This window comes from Drosophila montana, unplaced genomic scaffold, assembly GCF_035044405.1.
Source record: "Drosophila montana isolate Dmon_TW-CO22-7 unplaced genomic scaffold, ASM3504440v1 contig_2127_1, whole genome shotgun sequence".
Classification (NCBI taxonomy): Eukaryota; Metazoa; Arthropoda; class Insecta; order Diptera; family Drosophilidae; genus Drosophila; species Drosophila montana.
Window position 1 is genome coordinate 1,607,998 of NW_026997035.1, and position 17,256 is coordinate 1,625,253.

Sequence of the window (17,256 nt, forward strand, 5' to 3'; positions counted from 1 at the left end):
TATTGCCAGACATTTCGAATTTGATTGCGCGTTCCGATAAACCGTTGTTCCATGACGTCTTCTTCTTCGTATTCCGCACGACTCATAAACGTAAACAATGCGAAGCGTCGCGACATTTCAACGACAATAGAGCTGAGGAACTGACCACAGACAACCCGAACGTGAAGCATAAACAAATAACTGAACACACACACACAAATACACTAATACGAATACGAATAAGAATACGAATACGATTACAAATACAAATCATAATAAGCAAGCGAGTGAAGTGAAATGTAGTTCACACAAACACGCACACACACACACGCACGCACGCACAGAACCCACACAGCTACAAAATGTGGCAACGCCTACGACACTTTTTTTCTTGCCTTTGCTTTTGGTTTTACTTTTCATTTGCCTTTTGCGTATTCATATTCCACTTTAAACACAAAAACACATAGACACACACACAGACAGACTCCGGGCCGTTTGGCTATTTCCGCTTATTGTTTCATTTCAATTGTATAGGCAGCTTCATTTTGTCCCATTTCCCACGTCGTTTCAGCCGTTCATAACCTGAAATGGCCCTGAACTACAAGCGAGAAAAAAGTAAATAAAAAACAATTTTTTTTAATGGCTGACTACTTAGGAACTGGCATTTAATACATCTGTATACATATATTGAAGCTGCTGTTACCCGGCGTTGCCCGAAACGCACTCTACACAATGCAGCCTGTGTGCACTTACATCGTACAATACCATACAATGAATATTACAGTACTTCTGTTATACAATATCTCTGTGGGAAATATCAGAAAAAACGATGCATCACTAACGTTATACAGCCCAGATAAGTCCAATGCCAGGGCTGTACACCCAAAACTGATAGACCTTGGCAGATACATTTTGTCTTGCAGAAGTCACAAAATCTAGACGGATTTCCAGACCTATATATCTGCGGATGCATGGCAACCTGGCAACCTACACCAGCAGACCAAAAGCAGCACCATTGTTGAATATATTCTAAAATGGATATAGATATATGTATAATAACAAAATATAGATAAAGATATAGATATATAGATATATAGATATATAGATATATAGATATATAGATATATAGATATATAGATATATAGATATATAGATATATAGATATATAGATATATAGATATATAGATATATAGATATATAGATATATAGATATATAGATATATAGATATATAGATATATAGATATATGGATATATATATATATAGATATATAGATATGTTGACATATAGATATAGATATATATAAAAATAAAGATATAGATATAAATACAGATATCCATGTAGATACGCACCCACACGGATCGGATAGGGCGAACAGGGTGAAAACAATTGGGTGGGATCTGGTGTGCTGGTCGCTAATTGTTCGGCCGTCAAGTCGAGCCTTGATATTTCGGTGCCTGGCATGCAATAATATCCGGGTTGACTTGTATTGCAATGTATTTTCCACGATTTGGCGCAATCATAGCACTGACTGTCAAGACCTATCAAGACAGAGAGGCGATGGGTTCATCAGTTCCGGAGCTCTCGAGTTCGTGAGGTCTGCCGTCATCCAAAGGGTGGGCCACACTTACCAGGCACAATGAACAAGACGACGATCTTTGCCAGAATTATACCATAGAAGCTAACCATAATTTACTAGAGATTTAACAACTTGAGATCTGAAAATACTGTTTGGTTTTTTTTTTCTTTATTTTTTGACACATATCGACAATGCTTTGGGTTCCAAAAACTTTCAATTCCAAATACTTGAACGTCTTACTGTCTAGATGGATTTCTCTCTAATTATGATATCCATCTGCCAGATAATTGTTTTGAATTTGTGTCCACAATATAAAAAGTGTCTAAGACTTGCTAATATGGCGATTATCATTATGAGAACAACAGCAGTGCCCGGGCTGCAACGGACTGGGGCTTCTAAAACAATCGAATCTAGGAGCATATTTCTGACATACATATATCTGACATATATATCCAAACTACGTTTCGGTTGGATGTAGGGCCACACGGCATCCAGTTTCCGGTGAGTAGATGCAATAGTATTGAGAAAAAAATCTTAAGGAAGCAATATTTTTGTTTTAATTTACGATATATCCATATATCTACGGATATATGGATATTTGATACATGTTTCCATATCACACTTCCATGATGCTTATTTGACGACCATAGCGCGCCATTTATTGTCAGTCATCAGTTGCCTTAGCTCAGGTAATGGAGCCATCTGTATAGAAGTAGTTGCACTTGATAGACTTACATTTAACATTCCAATATCTTTCGGAATTGATCGACCTATTAGAGCTGAGCGAAACCATGGTCGTTTACTTACCTGTAGGGCTAAGAAAAATAAAAAGAAAATTGTACTAATAAAGCATTGCGACCCTAAATGTTACGGTAAAAAAATTTAAATATTATTTTTTATGACAAGGCTATACCGGAATGCTAAGTTTAAAAGTTATATGAACTAGTTTATTCTACTATACTATTGTATATGGTATAACAAGTGCAAATAACGGGTTCAAAGCTTAGACTTATTTCATTATACTTTCCATTCTCCTATATATCTGATAGATCCTTACTTTATGGTAACTATATCATAGTAATGATATATTCACAGTCACCCTATGCTATTCTTTTGTCCAGGCACGACCATAATTAACGGCAGCCAAATGACGTTTGCATATTTCGATGTGGCCTTAAAAATTGTATTCATTATTTCTTTTTTCGATTTAGCCTTAAATGAATTCTTCGCTTTGGCGAAATTCTGTTGAATTTCTTTTTTTAATGCTGATTATGCATAGTGGAACGACCGAATGTTCCGAGAAATCAACTGACCAACAACAACAACAGACAGACGCAGCCTTTGCGTTGAGGGAGTGTTGAGTTTTTCGGGATCTGTGTGTGCCGCCTCAACTCGGGCAGACAGAGGAGACACTAATAACAGGCATCCAATGGGAATTAAATGCATTCGCACAATCCGCAGACAAGTTTTCGGCAACAGTCCATGCTTCCATGGATCCCACACATGGATCCCTCATTGAGCTGCTCGAAAATCAGCTTTTAAAACTAACCAGCTTAAGAATTATCCAACCAACTGTGCATAATCTGGTCGGGGTTGTTTATCAGCTAATTTTAAAGTAGTTTCCAAGTACAATTATTTTAAGTTATATTAATCTACTTTTGAAATATTTCATTAGCAATTAGTTAGCCTCATGGTAATTAAAGATCAAATTATATTTTTTCTTTGCATTGACATGCAGAAAAAAAAATTAAATTGGATTATGAAAAAATGAGAAGTTAGAAATAAAATGTATCGATTTACGCCCCTTAGCACGTTTTTAAGCTGGGCTTTAAAAGTTGGTCTTGGTTATAAATGAGACATTATAAAGTAAATTGTTGCTGAAATTCACAAGTTATTTTTTAAAATTTTTAAATTCATGATGAAAATAGTCCCTGGGGGCAAAAAACAGCTCTTTTTCATTAAAAATCATGAATTGAGTAAGTAAGAACAAGTACCTAATGCATTATACATAATTGGCAACAACAAGTAAGATTGCTCTTTTCGGAAGTGCCCGACTAGGAGATGCCCTCAACCATCTTGGTGGCGATGGCTAGAATGTGAAAGATACTTGATCTGTATATAATATTACAGAAGCTACAGTTCAAATATGAGGTGACTGTAGCTCTTAAAACCTAAGAGATTTGCTCAACAACAGAACTTCAATATCGATTTTTATCGATTGCTTGGAAATAGGTAAATTATCGAGGAGGGCCTACGTTCAAAATTTCAAGATTTCTGTAGCTCTTATAGGTTCTGAGGTCGACACGTTTATACTAACGGGCGGACGGACAGACAGACGGACATGGCTAGATCGATTCGACTATTGATGCTGATCAAGAATATACATATATACTTTATGGGGTCGGAGATGCTGCCTTCTGCCTGTTACATACATTTGCACAAACACATTATACCCTTTTTACCCAATGGGTTCAGGGTATAAAAGGCTTAAATAATTCAAATTATAATTATATTTATATCTTATTATATACTATACATCAAAGCTAGTTAGCAATAGCTGCTAATTATCGAAAATCAGTTAGGAGCTTTTATTAGTACGCCAGCAAGCTGGGTTTTCCAATGGAATCTTACAACAGTTCCAGTCCGAGCCCTGCTCGAAACCGTTCCTGAAACCTCGTTCCGCTTCACTTTGACTACACATCACTTGAGAGCTACACAATTCCGAATATAATGAAATTTTTGGGCTCATACTCTGATTTTTGTGCACCTTTTTTCGATCTAACAGCAAAGAGGAGCACGGAGATAGCCAAGTTTCGGAAGCAGTCGCTAATCATAGACGCTCGCAGCCTGACACCTGACCAAATGCAACACAAATTGGCCTTTCACTTTTGGGGCCACTTGTCGCCACTTGCAACATGCCCCGCCCACTCGCTGCTGCCGCTGCCGAAAACTTTGCCGTTGTCCTCGTTGCCAATGGCACCCACAGCATTTGGCGGTGGTTGCATTGTTATTCAAATGCTGCCATTAATACTTCACTGGCAATTCCGACTGCGCCAGCGTTGAGCATGAAATTCTAGAATTGCGGATGCCACCAAAAGTGGCAGAGTGTGTGTGCGCCTATGATTTGCATGGGGGCCACATGTCAGGCGAGTGTGTGTGTGTGTGTGTGTGTTCGTTGGGTGCCTGTGGCTCCGTCTCGGGCTCTCCGGCTGCGGCTCCTGCTCAGGCTAGTCGCTTTTCATTTGATTTTCAGCAGCTATTCATATGTAAATGCGCTCCGAGAGACTCCTTGACACACACGCCCATTGGCCACACCTCCTACTCCGTGCCTACTTCGTGGCAACTCCTGCCCCATGCCACATGCCACATGCCACACAGTAGCGCTGTCTGCTTTGGGCTACCCACACGCTCGCTTGGCATTTTTCCTATTGCTTTTCCTTTTGACTAAGGTTCGCCTTTGGAAATTTAATATTCGAAAATGAAATTTCAAGTGTTTTGAATTTATTAACTTGCCATTCACAAGCTTCTAACAATTGCCAGCCTTGGGCGAAGGGGGCATTGGGGGCGTGCCGGCTTAGGCCAGCGCAATTTTCATGTTTTATTTTGCCTGGTCAAAGAAGCCAAACATTGTCCACAAACAATTGGCCGCAAAACTTTGCCCGTGCACGCTTGTGCTTTGCGTATCGCCCCTGTATCGCCCCTGTATCGCCTGCTATCCCCAGCCTCGCTCTCGGCCATAGTTCCGGACTCCTTGGCTCTCAGGCCAGCAGCCGTTGCTGTGCATTAACGAAACATTGTAACAATAAACTCCACACATGGCAGCCCATCTACCCCAAATGCTCCGATTGTATCGTAAAGAAAAATATATTATTATAGTTGTTCTTGATGAGGGGGCAGCAGCAGAGAAAAAAAAACGAATTGAAATCAAAAAAATCATTTGTACGTTAACTCCGAGCGAGCTGCACTGAAACCCTGCACGAGATGAAGAAGAAGCACGGCAGCAACAACAATAGTGACACTAGGCAACATCAATAATAGCAACTAGGAACACAATGCAACAACAACAACAGCAACAGCAACAACATCATCCCTCAAAAAAGGTATTGAATTTCAGTGCATGTCTTTGCTGTCCGATTTCCCGAACGTCGTAAGTATCCCTCGCCCTGTCGCATCACTTTTTTCCATGCCCTAGTATAGGGTATTTTAATTTCGTCATGAAACTTGGAACGCCTAGCGGCAGACATATGAGAGGCCATTACGTCTATATATATTCCTGATCTGTATCTACAGGCAAGTTGATATTGTTCTGTCCTCTTTCTAAAACTCAATTTCGATGCAAGCTTTTCTCTCAGTCAAGAAATTTCGAATAATATATATATCGGAAATGCCCGAATCAGGCCACTATATCATATAGCTGCCATAGCAAGGATCAGTCGAAAATTATTGAATGAGAAACTATATAGTATTTCAAGATATCCTAACCAAACTTGGCATTTATTAGTTACACAGAGCATCCTGCATATGAGCAACGCTGAATCAATATCAAACTATAAAATTATATAGCTATAGGGGAAGAATTAAGAAGAAAATGTAGAACCAATCGATCGAAAGCAAAGCTCTCCTATACCTATATAATGCAGCGCCCATTCGAACTATCTGACGACAAATAGGATTTCATTTTGATGCATTTCCGAGCCTCATCTCCGCAAGAGTATTTAATATTCGGCTTGCCGAATGTAGAAATTCTTGCGTGTTTTTTTTTGTTGGTCTTTGGTTCGGTTTCGTTGAGGCATTTAATGAATTTATCAGCTGTGGCCATCGCCTGTGTCTGAGTTCTGAGGTTTCGCTGGATTCTTTTTTTTTTTTTTTGGTTCCATTTTCAGCTTGAGACATTTTCGTAGAACTCTCGGCAGCTCATTTTGGGTCATTGTAAATTCAAATACTTGTGCACTCCATATCTTTTTCTTCCTCTTTTCTCAAGTTCGTCTTTATTACCATTTAATGTGCCTCATTCGCTCTAATGTTAATGGATTTGTGTGTAAAGTTCGTTCCGAACGGGGTTACAGCGGGGGGTCCACGCCCTCAATCATGTCTCCAGACGGTCGTCAATGTTCTTGAATAGTTTCCCAAATCTTTCAATCTAATTGTGAATTCAATTGTGAATGTCTCAAATAGCGCAGTCATAAATTAACAATACATTTTAAAAAATAAGAAAAAAAAATCTCGGCGAACGTTTGCTCTAGTTGACTTTCCTGTCGCTGAACTTTTTACCCTTCGAGCTGACAGTTGTTACTAAATATGCTTCAATAGCTGCCAAATTTCGGTTTCAGTTCGTTTTTTTCATAATCTTACATTTCTTCATATTTCAGCTTAACTGAAGCCTTTTGGCTTCTCCTTTTCCTGATTTAAGATTTGGCTTATTTCGTTTTCGGCTTTATCTACTTTTACTACCTTCTATTTCATATTTTCAGACTGTTTCATTCCCATTTCGTTTCTATACATCTCAGTGCCTTTTAAACATACTTTCACCTATTCTGGTGTTTTTCATTTGGCTTGTAAGTTCATTTCTTCATATTTCAGCTTAACTGAAATCTGTTGGCTTCTTCCTTGAGACTTGAGTTGTTTTCATTTGTTGCTTTATGTACTTCTACTAGCCTTTATTTTATATTTTCCGACTGTTACATTCCCGTTTTGTTGCTTTTCCTCTGAAACATACTTTATCCTTTTCTGGGGCTTACATTTGGCTTGTCATTTCACTTCCATTCCAATTCTCATTATCGTATTCTTTCATTCACCCGTTTTCTGTGCTCCAGAGGGAAGGAAACCTTTGCCGTTCCGTTGTGTCCCTTCTCTTCAGCAACTTTTTATTTATATTTAACTTAACTTAACTTAAGCAACATCTTCTCATACATCTAATACATTCTGCAATTTGCTTCTGCATAGGACTGTTCCAGTTCCACTTTTTCTCCCCATTTCAGAATTCCATCCCGTTTATATTCCTTATAAGCATAGCTACGTTTTTCTATCCGTGCATGTAGTGTTATTATATATACAACTTAATTAATTTTGCTTTAAAAATATTTTCGAATGTTACTTCAGCACATTCAATTCTGGCGTTTCGTTCCATCGTTCCATTCGACCAATTAATATAAAAATATTTCTATTCTATATTTTATTTGAAAATATGCTCGTAAGCTATTGTGTCATTCCATCGTTCCACTTATAGCTCAGTTATTCGGTTGCTTAAACCCTCTCGAATTGTCATCTTCTTCGTGCATCTCAAGCCATAAAACTTTAAAATTTAACCTGGTGATGCACGAAATTCCAATAAGGTAGTCAAAACATGGAATAACTCTCACACTACATTGTTTAACACCCAAAAAACAAGCAGCAGCAATAAAACTTTAAGTAAACACTGTAATTGTGGTTGGCAAACGATGAACATGAACCGCAAAACTGCTAAAGCAGTATCCGGGTATATGTATAAGGATAGACCAAAGCCAGACCCAGACTCAGTCCCGGACGCAGACCCACATCCAGACTCGAGACAACGGCACCTGCCTGCTGCACGGTGGAGGGCAGTCGCATGTGGATTAAAGACAAGTTGCAACAACGCCGTGGGGCAGGACTAGAAAGTACACACAAATGGAGATGCAGTTGAATGAAAAGTATCTACAAGCAGCACGACAACAACAAGATACAACTACAAGATACAAGACGGGCACAATAAAACAGACAAACACAGAGACAGTCGGACAGACAGACAGACAGACAGACAGACAGACAGACAGACAGACAGACAGACAGACAGACAGAGAGACAGATGCTCGGTCGGACAGACGGGACTAACTAACACCGACAACAAGACAATTAAATTATGCAGGATTTTTCCAGGAGGCCAAAGCACTTGCCGTGTATCTACGCTGAGCTCTCTCGTACGGGCCAACTCTTTGGAATTTTCATGGAATTTGCGTTTTGAGCTACGCAATTGATTTTAAATAAATTAAAAGTTAAATATTGACTAAATTTGAGGACGGCAGGTGCTAAATGCGCCCTTACCTTGCACTCCACAGCTCTTCCTCCTTCCTCTTCTTTCTCACTCTCCATCCCTCTCTCACTCTCTCTGTCTCGCTCGTGTGAATATTTGTCAAACCTGTCAAAAACGGCAAATGAATTTCAATAAATTTTCCTCAAACAATGCCCCGAGGACAAATTCGGTCAAGTGGGAAATAAAAGCTTGAGCATCATCTTTATGGATTTTAAATCAAATGCGAATGTTTTAGAACATAACTTCAAAGCACTCGACAAGTTGAAACGATTTAACTAATTGAGTTATGGAATTTTTTAGTAGCCGTAATAACTTAAATGAAAGCTAAAAACCCAAATACCATCCTTCTCTTGTTATGCAAAACTTTCGTTTAGCCCTTGAGAAAGATAAACGCATATTCAATATAATTGGCTTTATGTCAGATTTAAGGCTTAACAATTTTTATAGCTGAAATATATTTTGTTTACTCTGTTAACAAGTTTTCTACAATATAAAGAAAATAGTTTACTATTGATAAATGCATTTTTTTTATAATATAGAGTTTCTATAGTTAACATAAATCAATAATTTGTTTCTTTAATAGTGAACATTAAAAAAAAAATGTACACTAATTTTAAGAATAATTAAATAATATAAATTTTTATTTAATAAAATTATAGACTGCACCCAGCCTGGGATTCGAACCCGATACTTAAGAATATGTTGCTTTTATATATATTCGGGTAGCCATATATCTTTTTACCTAGCCTTATCTTATTTATATATAGTATATGATAATTCAATTTCTATAGTTTCTAAAGTTAAAAGTTTTCTAGTTTGTCTTCTTTCTCTCAAGCAAATGCGCACTTTCCAAACATCTTGCAAATCTTGACCTGTCTTATAGTTTCTCGAAGATATGAGAGGCTAAAATTCCTATTATTTGCGAAACTGCATAATCCTTGACATTTTGCGTATATTATAGGGAACTTATGCTACCAATCTTTATATAAATTGTTCTTTGATTGTTTCGCTGCTTTTCTGACAGCTGCCTCTTCACCTCATCTCTGGCTCCCACTTAAGATCGCTCCATTAACGTTTGTTTCCCCGTGCAGGAATCGCACGCAGCTTGTAATCGCCCCAAGGTATCCAATTTGTGGGGCGCTGCAGGCCACTTGCAGTTGATTTCCCCTACAGCTCCAACTCCTAAAGCAATGATAAATCATCTTTTGTTTTCATTTTTTTTCTTGTATTATTATTGTTTTTTTTTTTCTTTGAGTTTTCGTTAACTGTTTCCCAGGTTGGACGCCTCTTCAGAGCCGCCGCCAGCTGCTGCCTGTTTCTTACCTTTTTGGGTAGATGCATTCGTAAATTTCATTGTAATTTTATGATTATGGCCGCACGCATTTTGATTGATACTTTAGCACTACTTAGAGAGCGAGAGCGAGCGAGAGAAAGAGAGAGAGGGAGAGGGAGAGAGGGCAACGGCCCCGGAGGACAGGGACGTCGCACCCTCAACTCTGGCATTGGATTTCGATATTGTCCGCAATGATGATGTGGCCGATGATGATGATGATGACGTTGTTGTTGCTGCTGCTGTTCCAGCGAATTCAATTTTCGAACGAAATGCATTTCGGCTTTTGTGAATACATCAATCTTATCGAAGGGAACGCGTCAAGGGTAGGGGGCAGGGGGGGCGGAACATACATGCCAAAAGAAAAAAAGAGAAAAAACTTCCTGCGGCGCAGAAAATTTTCAACGCCTGCGGCTACAAAACTGGCGCTCATTATGCACCAAGGCGCGTGGGCGTGGCTGGGCCAGGGGCAAGCTGTTGGGGCTGCGGCAACCTTTAGGCCATGTCCGGCCACAGGCACTTGTCAGTGCGACGCTCCCCCCCCCTCCCCCGCCCCCTCCTGCGCTTCATTTCGTATGCCTTTAGGCCGCCCAATGTAATTATTCAATACATTTTACGTGCGTCGCATGCCAAAAGCTAGCCACGCCCACAGCAGCAGTTGCCCAATATGTGGCCAAGGCAGGTTTTCCACTTCAACTTCATTAGAATAACACTGTGTGTGTGTGTGTGTGTGTACACAATGTGTCGTTGACTGGCCCCAACCCTCCACGCTGCCCCCACTCGCCCCACTTTCAGTTCTGCTTTTCCTTTTACTTTGGTTGTTGTTGCCACTTTTGGCGCACTTTGCAATTTATTAAACATTTTATTGCGCCCCAAGGCGTGCTTGCTAAAAGTAAAATGCTGCACAATGTGGCCAGACGGCCGAAACATTGATGCCCCGCATCTCGCAGGCAAGGCTCTGGCAACTCTGGCTAAAGAGCCAGCACAATTAATGCGAAAGCCTAATGTAAAACCAAAACACAAAAGCAGCCACAGTAAGAAGCAGCAGATAAAGAAGAAGAAGAAGCAGCAGCACAAGCAACACAGGTGGTCGAAACCCAGCGGAAGGGGGCGAACAGGGGGCGGGGCCTTGCGGAGCCTGTGTGCACACAGAGTTGTTTGCGCAACGCAGGCACCATAAAAGTAAAGAGTTCTTAAGGTGTTTCATATTATTTTCATGGCAATTGTATTCAAAGCGTTTAGAGCATAAACTTTGGAAGAATTTAGCTTATTGCATGCGTATTTTAAGCATTTCCCTGGGGAAACAACTTTTATAAAAGTCAGAAAAGAAATACATATAACGCTTTTTTCTTCAAGATCTTGCGCTTTATACTAAAAACCACTTTAAGAAACCTTCTCTAAGGTATTGTTTTTTGATTTTTTAATAAGAGTTCTCCATTCTGGAAACTTCTCTTTAATTTTCGGAGTATACTCTATTGTTAGTCCTTTATATGTATTTCAATATTATATTTAGGATTTTTTCAATCCTTCAATTCAGTCTGAACCGTTTTTTTAAGCATACTCTCTTCCCTGATACAATACACTTTCTTTAAGTATACTCTTCCCCCTGATACTCAACACTTATCAATAAATCTTCCAGTCTACTCTATAATATTTCTTGTTGCAGTCCTTCCAAACCCTGGCTGAAAGTATGCTTCTGCCTGAAATATATACTTGTTTACCTCACATGATAACAGCTAAGCTCTGCTGATCCCACACAAACACACCCACACACACACACACACACAGCTGGGTACCCACTGTAACAGTCAGTTTCACTTGCAACCCGATGCTAGAGCAGAGCTAAAAGAAAGAATTTAGGTCTTCCGGGCGAATGCATGCATTGTGAATCCTCGGCCAGGGAACCCTCAGCACCCCAATTATAACGCGCTAAACAATAAAGAAAATAATAATAAAAGTCTAGTGCACACACACACACACACACACACATACACAACATGTGTGGATGCAAAGAGCAACCCTCGCTAATGAAGCTGCAGTTTTGTGCTCTTCTTCTTTCACTGTTTGCACATACAATTTGCCTGGCACTAGGAATAGCTAGTCGCTGGATGGGACGGGGGGGTTGTGTGAGCGCAGAAGGGAGGAAGGAGATTATCACCAGTAGCAATGGACATTCATTAGGAAGCAAAGAAAAGAACCTGCAATATCAACAGTTGCGCTTATTTGTAATATTCAGCGCTCGGGCTCTGCTCACAGGATGAAACAACTTAAGGCTGTTCAAGAAACTGCAAGAGATCAAGAGAGGGAGGAAGAGAGGTACAAAGAACTTAAAGCACTGCCAGTGCATAGTTGTTGTCTTTTTGTTTCTACGCGATTAAGGCAATTCTCAATGTACTATTCCATTACTCACTCTCACACGCACACACAGAGGCAAGCACAGCTGAGCCGCCTGGTAACCGCAGGCAACATGTGCACACACACACATGTACGCACACAGCGTATGCATGTGTAAATGCAAAGAGAGTGAGTGACTGGGAGAGCGTGCAGTCAGCGGCGCTTTATTTGCTGGGAACAAATACTACAACAACAACAACACAAACAACCACAACAACAACAGCGGCAGGCAAATCACAGCTGCAGGCAAGCGGGCGTCGGCTCTGAACATAAAAAAGCGCCGCCAACGCGTCTTTCATGCTTGCTTTCCCACTCTCTTTCTCCATCTCTCTCTCTCTCTCGCTCTCGTGCACTGATTCTGGCTCACTTGCTGTAACATTTGTTTTGACATTGCCCGCCGCCGCTTGTCCAGCTGTCAGTCAGTCAGTCAGTTAGTCAGTCGCTCGTTCAGTCGATCTGTCCAGCAATCAATTTTTTTTTTTCGTAGCTTGTTTGTTGTGCGCGCTGCACTGTGCGCTTTTTTTCCAGCCTCCAAGTGTAAAGTTTGAAATTAGTTTCAAGTTTTCCGTTTTTTTTTTGTGCTCTTTCCCCGTCAAAGTGTGCGACACTTTTTGTCAACTTTTAGTAAAGTGCTTTGGAAAAAAACAAGAAGAAAAAGAAGAACCAACAACAACAACTACAACGAAAAGCAGTTGCCATGCACTTGTCACCATTTGTTGAAAACTAGCGACGGGCATTTTCTATTGAATTTGAGTCTGAAACGAATGGAAACGGGAAAGTTTCGAGTATTGCAACGAGTCTGAAACGAATGGAAACGGGAGAGTGTTAAGTATTCCATTGCAAAGAGCCAAAAACGAATGGATACCGGAAAGTTTCGAGTATTGCAACGAGTTTGAAACGAATGGAATCGCGAGAATTTCAAGATTTATATTGCGATGACTATGAAACGAATAGAAACAGAAGTATTCCATTGCAATGAATCTGAAACGAATGGAAACGGAAGTGTGTTAAGTGTTTGTAAGGAGTCTGAAACATATAGAAACGGAAAATTTCGAGTATTGCAATGAGTTTAAAACGAAAGGAAACTTGAACATTTTCAGTATTCCATTGCACTGAATCTGAAATAAATGAAAACAGGAGAGTCTTGAGTATTCCATTGTAAGAAGTCTGAAGCGAATGGAAACGGGAAAATATAGAATATTCCATACTAAGGAATCTGAAACGTATGGAAACGAGAAAGTTTTAGCATCGAAATCGAATGGAAAGAGGAAAATTTCAAATATTGTAATGAGTCTGAAACAAATAGAAAGGAGAGAATCTTAAGTATTCCATTGCAATAAATCTGAAACTAATAGAAACGAGAAAGAAACGAATGGAACGGAAAATATTCTAAAAAAGTATTCTTACTATATCTTAAATCTTACTCCAAACTCCTTTTACTTTCTTCAATAAAAACCACATTGATGCGTTCCGCTTTAGCTGGAATAAACGATTCCATCTATTTGTCAGGGAAAACCCTTCGTAAGAATGAAATGTTGCGACTTTGCGACTTGAGTCAACCATTGAAATCGAAGCCTCGCATCGTTGTGGCCTCCCAAAAATAACTCTACAGTTTTTTCGGCTTTAGTCGGAGGTCGCTTGCAGCATTTCGCTGGCAATGATTTTCATTTTATTTTCATCGCAGGGAAAAGTACAAAATGCGAAAAATGCATTTTGTACCAGTTCTCTTCTTCTTGCTTTCCTTTCTATTTGTTAAGACCCAGAACCAGAATCGGAGCCAGGAACCGGCAGCAGGGGCAGGCGGCAGGCGGCAACGACATCTGCAGGCAGTCGGTGAGGCAATTGCGATTGATAAGGGTTTTCAAATATTGTATCTTTGTGCAACTCGTGTTGTTGTTATTGTTGCCACACACGATGGATAGCACACACAGGCACACACTACGAGTGTGTGTGAGCGTGTGTGTGCGCTCACGGAGAAAAATATCATGTGATAAAATTGAAGCTGCTATCGAGCAAACAAATCTTTCTACCTAAATACTAGATGATAACGTAAATATTTAATGGAAAAGGACCGATCTACTCCTAAAATACAGAAAGATAAATAAAAAGATTTGTAGAATATTTAAATTAGCCCAAAATCTAAACCAAGTTTAAATGGAGAAGAAAGAAAAATATATAGAAAAACAGTAAATACTTGAGGTGTCAACTTAAGTATATATGTGTATGCAAGGTCTCTATTCAAATTTAATTCTTAAGTTAGATATTTAGAGAACTTTTTACGTGCTCGTTGTGTTTCTTTAATATTGGTTTGCCTTTCGTTCCACATGGTTTAAGAATTTAACTATCTCAAAAATCAATATTCTTCCATCTTCCTTAATGCTTGACTTATAAAAAGTTAGTGGTTAAATATTTAATATTGTATAATCTTTCGTCTTATTTATACCAATATTATTTAGCTGACTCGAAAATCTCTTTTAAATTGCTTGCATCTTATTTCCAGTCAACATTAGATAAAGAAAGAAATTCTCAAAAACCTTGTAGAATTTTCACTAAACATTCTTCCAAATCTTTAAAAATGTTTTGTTTTTATAGATAAGGAACTTTCCTATCTTGAAAATCTTGCAGAATATGTGGAATATTATCGTATTTCATCTCAATATTCTATTATACTCTTTAAATATTTTATGTTTTTATGGATAAGGAATTTTCCCATCTCGAAAATCTTGTAGAGTATACGCATTTTATTTATATTTAATGCTCTTTCGCACTCTTTAAATAGTTTATGTTTTTATAGGCAAGGAGTATTCGTATTTTAGAATGTTTGATGATTATTTATTTTTATTCGTTCTTATATTCGTTCATTCTCCTTAAATATTTTATGCAGCTTGCTTTTTCTGACTTTTTCAAGCCCAAGCATCGAAATAATGCCAAAAATCTTTCAAATTCTGTATGAAAGACAATAAAATATTGAACATTAGATCTAGCTGAAAAACCAAGAATTAAATCTCGCTTTGAAAATCGCTTCCTGAGCCTGATATTCCACATACATGAAGCCAGGCCTTGACTCGCGGCTTGGTTCAGTGCCGGGTTCGGTTCATAACAACAGCAAAAGTGGAACTCCGGGATCGAACTGGTTCTGTTCAGGACCGGTTTGAGTCTTTGTAGGTTATTTCAATACTCTTTGATAATTTGTTTTTTAGTCCAATTAGAAAATTGTCCTCAAACAGTTTTTGTGTTGGTTTTTAATGTGCCACACGCGGTTTGCGTCTTAGTCGTTAATTAAATGTAATTTAATTAAATGTAAATGTGGATAATTTAATGAAAAACGGGCAACAGTTTTCCCGGTTAGTTGCAGCTAATTAGCATAAGTAAATGAGAGAGACCCAAATCAAATGTTAAGTAATAGGCACACACACACACGCTGACACACACGCAGACACACACACATGTACTATCCATAAGTTATCCACATACACGACAGGCCCCCAAAGCGTTACCCGAACCCCAAAAACAATCTGTGACAGGCCTGTTGAGTGGGAAAATCGTGAGAGGGAGCGGGGTGGGGAGGGGGGAGTGGCGGGCTGGAAATCGAAAGAGGTTGTCAGAAACAGTTTATAACGCCTAGAATTATGCCGCACATAAATCAAAATTGACGCGTAAACAAATATGCATATGAGCAGTAGGGGAGGTGTAGGGGAGTATTGTGTCCTTTGCCTTTTTTAGCATTATTTTTTATTTTATTGCAAATTTCTTGGGTAAAATGGTAAAATTTATGCATATTACCAAGTGGTGCGTATTGCCGCTGATCAAAGTCAAAAATGTCGGCAAAAGGAAAGGATGGTGTGCGGCACACGCAATAGTACCACGCGGAGAGCTATCCGCATCTATGGGGGCTTTGGCTTTGAACTAGACGACGTTTGTTTTTGGCAGCCGGCGCTGTGGGGTAGAGGCAAGGAATTTTAATTTATGGCTAGCAATAAGCGCTAACGGAAGCTGAGGCAATTTACGAAAACGTTTCAGGAACCAGGCGTATTGAAGGTGAAAACACCGTTAAATCGTATTTAAAAACAAAAAACCCTTTAAATTGTTTCGAAAAAAAAATCCCTCTTATATACATAGACATTAGCCGACTGTCAACAACCGCTAATCCATTAACAGTTCTGCTAACTAACAGGATACAACAAGTTAGTGCAAAAGATTACGAGAACAACAACATTAAAGGCAAATGAAATCTTTTTTTTTTGTGGACGAAAGTGTCGGCCAATTGACTGATGAAGCTGGCGGAAAAACGTCTAAATAATTAGATAAGCATTTAAGCTAAGCAAAGGGAAGAAAAGAAAAGTAAAAAGACGACAGCCTTAAAAGTGACAAGAAGTTGAGGCAGAAGAAGAGCACGCGACAAATGTAGACGCATAACGGCAATGCTGCGACTGCTGGCTGATGTTTGTTGAGAACAGGAGCAGGAGCAGGGGCTGGGGCTGGGGAAGGGGCAGCGGGAGCAGAGGCCGAAGTGTACGTGACCATAACATGAACTGCCCCCCCGCAAACGCACACAAATGCAAACACATACACAATTTGCGGGTTCAAAGTGGATAGACGACGACAACGACATACAAACAGGAAATATTTAACGTGCCTGCAACAACAAGAACAACAACGTGCAGTGAAATATAAATAAAAATAATAATAATAATGGGCAAAAACGTAGGGAACCGAACAAGGCAAGAGGCAAGAGAGTCGCGAGGGTTGCTGGCTGGCCCTGCACTCCGAGAGACATCACAGAGAGTGAGAGCGCAATAAGGCATACGTATGTATATACATAAATGCATAAACGTGTGTTGTGTTCGTGTGTTTTTTGTTTGTGTGTGTGTGGGTGCACTGGTCGTGTGCCGAAGCTGAAGCTATGAGCGGCATTGCTGTAGTCCTC

General features: G+C 39.4%; 1 protein-coding gene and 1 long non-coding RNA gene across 3 annotated transcripts in view; one reads left to right on the forward strand and one right to left on the reverse strand.

The window, feature by feature from the left end:
• The window catches only part of jing, a 209,836-nt gene that overhangs the window by 178,113 nt on the left and 14,467 nt on the right, over positions 1-17,256 (forward strand). The gene's annotated exons all lie outside the window — the stretch shown is intronic.
• On the reverse strand, positions 1,704-2,476 carry LOC135427080 (uncharacterized). Its single transcript, XR_010435981.1, has 2 exons — positions 2,365-2,476; positions 1,704-2,259 (listed from the first exon to the last, which is right to left on the reverse strand). It is a non-coding gene; the product is annotated as an uncharacterized LOC135427080 (long non-coding RNA).